This window comes from Octodon degus, unplaced genomic scaffold (assembly GCF_000260255.1).
Source record: "Octodon degus isolate 3935 unplaced genomic scaffold, OctDeg1.0 scaffold00001, whole genome shotgun sequence".
Lineage (NCBI taxonomy): Eukaryota > Metazoa > Chordata > Mammalia > Rodentia > Octodontidae > Octodon > Octodon degus.
The window spans coordinates 18815427-18822803 of NW_004524577.1; positions in this window are offsets into that span (position 1 = coordinate 18815427).

Here is a 7377-nt window from a genome sequence, read left to right on the forward strand (position 1 = left end):
TATATATATATTGTATTTAGTGCAGGGTCTACAGGGTCTCACTATACAAATCAGACTCATAGTGATCCTCTTGTTTTCAGCCTCCCAAGTGCATGTGCCACCATGCCCAGTCTCAATCGCCATCTCAGCATGCCCTGGGGGCAGGGCCAGCACTGCACAACAGGGTTTGAACCCCAGTCTCTGCATCTGCTTAAGTAGATGGTTTAGTCTGCTGAGTTACATAGCTAGTATATTCTTATGGCAATAGTTTTTTGTATCTTGTGGCCATACTTTTCTGCTGGATGTCCAAGACCAAGTTAAAATGAAACCAATATTAATTAAAATTTCTTGCTATCTATCAAGGTCAGTTAAGTCTCCTCAAAATTTACCTTGGAGCCATGTGAAGCTCTTCTCAGTTCTGTCAGTGTCAGCTCTCTGGATGAATAATGGCTATTTCCTAACCAAGTTATTTTCTGTGAAAGCTTGGGAGAGGTTTCTCCCCTGGTGACTCTCTTTAGGTTCACTGTACACTGTCAATCTTGTCAAACAACCTCCTTGGTCAGAATGTCAGGGACCCACTGAGCTATAGGATATCACAGTAGATGGTCTCAATGTCCTTGGTCTTCATTGACCATGGAAGACCAGGGCCAAAATATTGGCTGTCCTCCTATCCCATATATCTTTGTAGTTTTTGGACCCCAAGCCTCAGTTGTTGAACACCCATAAGGGAAGTCCAATGATATTACACTTAATGAGAAATGAAATGAGCTTCATGGTATTTAATCTGAATATCAACCACATTTAAATACAAAGAAACTTATTTCCTACTAACCACGGATGTTCTAGTAACTGAATCCCTAAAGAATGTTAATATACAACAGTTACATGGTTTTACAGAGAAATTGAAAATCAAAAGCCATACACAATATTTTAGCATAACAATCATGATGACATTTTTATCACACATTTAAATTTCCATTTTGACAGAATAGTCTTTTTAGTCAATCATTTCTATCTGGCACATACCAAGCTCTCACCTAATTTGTCATCCTTTAATGGGATGTCATTGAAGCGTGTGACATTGTCTGAACTGCTTAATATCTAAACAGCTCTCAATGTAGTCCTATATTCATAGCACACATCACACACGAGTTTTTGTTAAAAATATTCTTATCGAATGGTGACCTCATGTTGGCTTGACATGAGCCGCTTATCACAAGCATCTGGTGCACAAGACAAGGGCAGGTGTCTGAATCTGAAAGAAAAGTCCATCACCCCCAATAATCACAGTTTTGTATTTTCCAAGACCTATCTATCCAGAAGGCATGAATATATTTAATAACAATTAATAGTCATACACATATAAACACTTTTGTTTCCTCATTTAAATTTGTACCAGAGCATCTCTGAATCAGAATTGTCTTATTGTTAGAAAACTTGGTCTTTTGATTATCACCAAAGTGAACATATTACAAAAATATATTTTGAGTTACATGTATTGAGGCATCTCCATAAGGATCACAAAAATATATTTTGAGTTACATGTATTGGGGCATCTCCATAAGGATCACAAAAATATATTTTGAGTTACATGTATTGGGGCATCTCCATAACGGTAAGGCAATTATTGAGGATTCCTACTAGTAAACAAAGAATGGGATATGATTTTCCTTGCAGCTACTCCTTGACTCATTAACAAGAGCCCTGACCAATAATTTCGAAGCTTAAAGAGTCCTCATTTAATAACCTTAACGGATTTCGGATGACTTATGAGAAAACCAATTTTAGCAAAATTCTGACCACCTGGCAAAGCAGGTGGAAGCACACTTTTTAAATCTGTATTCCAAATTAAATTATGAACAAATACTTCTAATCTCCAAATATGTAAAAAAAAAAGAAAGAAAGAAATTTTTAAGCTCTATCTGTAAGTTTTTAACAGATTGGACAAATATATAAAGAAACATACACAGATAATCTGAGTACACTCAAATATATTGTTGCTCAAAATGAATTATAATAACCTTTATAATTTTAGAAGTTTGTAATTATAACTAGTCTACTGAAAATTTTTTGTAAGTCAACTATCAGAGATCTCTTACATGAAGAATTTAGGAGCAAAATATTTTACCTATCTATAACACATATTATTTGTATTATATATTGTCTTATAGATACTGATAATCTTTAAATCCCTTTCTTTCAAGTAGCTTTCTATCCCAATTATCCCCATATGCTCTGTACCTACTCAGACTTTCAGTATCCAGTTTTGGTCACCACCTCCTGTGCATCCTGGGTCAATTTCTGTAATTGGCCCTAGGTCAAGTCTAGCCTCACCCTTATTTACTGGCTGCGGTGTGGTACCTGATGCATCAGTGCCACAGGACAAATCTTCCGTTTCTTGAAAGATAGAACCAACTCCTTCTGCAGGACTAGGTACACCATGCAATCAGTCTGGAAATACAGAAGTACACCCTTCATCATATATGAGTACCAGGCTGGATCCCATCCACTGTCCAGGATGAAGACCTTTCCGAAGTACCCTTCCTAGCTTCTTCTCCTTTACCTGCTTGCATTCTCTTTCTGTTGTTATGGTCCCATTCCAAGTGGGTTTTAAGAAGTTAATAGCGTACAAAGCCATGTGAAACCTCTTATAACCTGTGAATTCTGTAAAGGAAGAATTTCCCTTTTTGTATTAGTAGTTGAATTTTTAGCAGAGGGTAATCATGTGGTACAATTCCTTGGCTGTGTGAGTTATAAGAAATTCCCATGATAGTGGAAATTTGAAAGATTTTACAAAACATTTGGAAGACAGCACTCATTTCTTTAATTGGTATTTATTAACTATGACATAAAAATTGCATCAAGTTCGGATTTAACAAAAACAAAAGGTTAAATACAATTGAGTCATCTTTTGAAAATTTACATTTGACGTAGACACCCTTCATTCAATCAACTTTGATAATACAAACTATAGAAAAGCAATTATCTTCATTTAAGAAAAAAAATAGTGGGCTATTTTAAAACTAGGAATAACTAACATATGATGATAAAATTAACTGAACCATAATTTGGAGTTCCTACACATTCGCACAAAACAAAACCTGGATAAAATAAATTAGGGTTAATCTGAAGAATTAGACAATGCATCATCCAGAGCTAAAACCCTCTAGAGATGGGAATATATGAGGACTCCAAAGTCTCCTGTCTGCCCAAGTGCCCTTCCCAAATACATAAGGGGAGTTCAAGCATATGCACAGCTCTGTAGTGTATGGACAACTGAGACAGCATTCTGGGACCACTGAAAAGATTAGAATTCGTTAAGCATCTTATGTGAATAGTCTGTTGTTTTCATGTATGATTATTTCTGAGGAATAGACGACAATGATTCATACTCATCTGCTTTTGAGTATTACTTCCCGTCTCTCCACTCTGGCTACTGCCATTATTTGCTCTTTATCTTTATTTTCCAGCACGTATTTGCAATATGCCCAGGTCTCATTCCATTTTTCCATCACACTAAATGTGTGCCAAGGCTTCTATAATCCTCATGTTCACGTTTTTCATCAAACTTGGAAAGGACATGAGAATTATTAGTTCTCTCAAAAGGTTTATCTTTGGGGGCTGGTGAGATAGCTCAGCAGACTAAGCACCTGCTGAGGCAAGGGCAAGGACTAGGTTCAATCCCTGGTGCCGCATGTTGTGCTAGTCCCACCGATGAGGCACTCTGAGCCAGTGACTGAGTCTGTGTGTGGTGGCACATGCCTGTAATCCCAGCACTGGGATTATTTTTCTTCTGGAATTCAAGTTCATCTATGTAACACTGATAATTTATATAATCCATTTCACTCCATATCTCTTTACGTGATCTGTTGGTTAGAACAGAAAATTCCAACTGACTACCTTTCAAGTTTTTTATATGTACTATCTAATCAATTTTAAGCCTACACAACTATATTTTATCCAAGTTATGCATTTTACTTTTCTACTCTCTACTTTTACAATTCTAGAATTTGATTTTATTTGATAGTTGGAATTTCCAATTTTAAGATGAAATTTTCTATACCTCCTTACATTAAAAACAGTTTTTATTTCTATCAACATAATGGCCTTAGTCTTTTAAAATTATTATATTTCAATGGAAATTTACTTAGTGCAAGGATCAAACAAATCCAATTTGCATAGCCATCTTTTGTAATATTTATCATTTTTTGTGGTGGGCTTATTACAAATCTTCTATTCCAGTTATTTTGAGGTACACAATAAATTATTAAGTCTGATCACATCGCAGTGCAGTTTAACACCAAAACACATTTTTTGATTGTAATTTTTTTTTTTTTTTTGTATTTTAGGGAAGGGTCTACAGGGTGTTCAGGGTCTCACTACTAGATTGGACTCATAGTGATCCACCTGTTTACAGCCTCCCAGGAGTTGGGATTACAGGTGCGTGCCACCACACGCAGTCTCAATTACTGTCTCAATGCACCCTGGGGGGCAGGGCCAGCACAGCAGGCCTGGAGAGCCCCCGTCCCTGTGCCTATCTTATTACAATTTTTTATCTCTTGACAGATCATTCCCCATTTTATCTCTCCCATCTGGTTCCTGTAACCTCCTTTCTATCACTCATGTTAGATTAAACCCACGTGAGATTAATTAGTATTTGTCTTTGGGGGCATGGAATTTTTCTTCTAATGTTAGGCTGACCAAAATACATGGTGCATGTTTAAATGAAAAACATTTATTATAGTGAAAGGTATAATGCCACTAATCTCCCTCAAAATGTTCCCCTCACTTCAACACCTGAATCCCCTCATTCTTCACACTTGTACAGCTGTTCTGAAGGTACTTGTTTGTATCTTTCATAGCATTGTTTTGGCTGCTTCAACATCAAGAACTGATTCCACATATTGACACCAACTTCTGTCAAATTAAACCATCAGAATGTATTCTTTTCCACCTTGTTCGGAGCCTCTGGTGCCACCTGCCTTCTGGCTCTCACCTGAAGTCAAAGTAGCTAAGAAAGGTGAACATTTTGAATTGATTTAAGATATTGATGCAGCCATGAACGCCCAACTAAAAACCAGTCCGAAAATGGATAACCATAATTCCCAGAGTGCAGTAAAAACAGTAGGATAAGTTTCGAATCACAGAGAGAATTTTGAGGGGCATTAATGACAAAATACCTTTTATTATAATAAATATTTGTCACATTTAAACATTCACTGTATTTTTCAATTGTGTCACACATCACCCATATTCATCAATGTTGTTTAAAGGATGCCCACGGTGTTAGACAGATAGCCAGTAATAGGTTTCCTCGATGAAATGGTAGTTCTACTTTTAAAATAAACCTCCTTTCTGTTTTCTATAGTGGTTGTACAAATAGAAGTGTCTAATAACACGTGTAAAAGTTATTTTTTCTCCAAATCTTCACCAGCATAGTTTTTTGTCTTTTCTGTTGTCATTTTAACTGAAGTGAGATGAGATTTCTTTTCTTTTTGTTTTTTATTTCTCTGTGTGTGTGTGTGTGTCTGTGTGTGTGTGTGTGTGTGTCTGTGTGTCTGTGTGTCTGTGTGTTGGATTGCACTTGGGCCCTTGCACTTGCCAGGCAGCCCCTTATGCAGTTCAGCTATATAACTGGCCCTCCTTGTGGTTTTTATTTGCATTTCATTGATATTGTTATTGAGCATTTTTCAATATAACACTGTCATGCAATGTCCACCCTATGTTTTCTTCCAGGAAAATTAGTTTAATTCTTATATTTAATTATATAATCTATTTTGATTGGGTTTTTTATATGGTGAGAGATGGAAATTGAGTTACATTCTTACATATACCATTTATTAAGACACTCTTCTTTCCCCAATATGTTTTCATTATCTTCCTGGAAGATGACTTTACTCCACTCTTCTTTATTCCATTTTTTTGGTCCCATATATCCTTTGTTTTCATAATAATGACATTGTAGCTTTGTTGCTAAACCTTGTAGTACATTGTCAAAGTGAGGTTAAGTAATGTTTCCAGCTTTTTTCTCTTTATGAAAGATCATTTTTGACTAATTAGGCTATTTTTTGTTGATAAAAGTTTTATGAATATTTTTCCTATTTCTATGCAAGGTGTCTTTGACTTTTGATAGAAATTGCATTGAATGTGTAGATTGATTTAAGAAGTAGGCTTATTTTAATAATTATAATTATTTCAATCCTAGAACGCAGATGTTTTCTGAATTATTTTTATGCTTTTTAATATCTTTCATCATTGCTTCTTAGTAAAGATCGTTCAACTCCTTGTGTAATTTTTCTCATAGATACCTTGCACAATTGTAGTTATAAAGAATTTTTTAATGTATTTTTTCTATAGAGCATATTAAAATAAAGAAATGGTATTGATTTTCTTATGTACTATTATAATCATCAAAGTTAATGATATTTCTTAGTTCTAAGAGTTTTTTAGTGAAGTATTTATGATTCTATATAAAATGAACACATTTTGCTTAGGCAAACTTAGGCAAATTTAGGCAAGTACAGGGACCATAGTTCCATCCTCATTAACGCTCACAGTGAAAAACCCGTCCACAGGGCGGGCTGAGATGGTCAGAGTCCTGATGTGCAAGCCTGTAATTCCGGCTCTTGGGAGGCTGAAAGCAGGAGGATCACCATCAGTCTGAGAGACCCTGCAACAACTACATACATAAAAAGTAAATAAAGTAAAATAAAATAAAATGATACATTTTGACTTGCTCATTTCAAATTCAGATCTGTTTGTTTTTTCTTCTTGCAACATTGCTTGGGATTTTAATGTAATGCTATATCAAAAAGTAGTGGTGAAGGTGAGCATACATAATAGTTTTTCTCTAGATCATAAAAAAATCTTCTGTTTTTATTCTGTAGATTTGAAAAATTTTGGTTGCTTCCTATGCATAGTGATTCATGAACACCTTGGGGAAAGTATGATTAATGTGCTCAGGGATATTATTTATATTACCGTCCTCGGAAGATTCTTAATTTTTGTTCCAGTACATAGCTGAATCGCTGATTAGATTGTCAGTTTGTAGATTTAATTTCATGCTGCACTGATGGAGACCCCAGGAGAGAATTGGGTTCCTAAGCCCTTGAAGTGGTCAGGATGTAGCCTACTGCTTGCTCTTTCTGAGGAATTTGCCAATTCTTGATTTTATAGCTGTACTTTGTGTTTCACTATAAAATGTGTTATTTCTAAGACCAAATTCCTTGAAGTCTCTACCAGGTATAAGATACACCTTGCAGTGGAAAGACTGTTTCTCATCTCAGAAGCTCTTGGAACTGCCAAATAGGTTAGTGTTTCTCTTTCTCCACAACTCTTCTCTTCTTCACCCTATATCATCAACTACCTGATCTGCACTGGGTGGTGTTATGCGAAGTA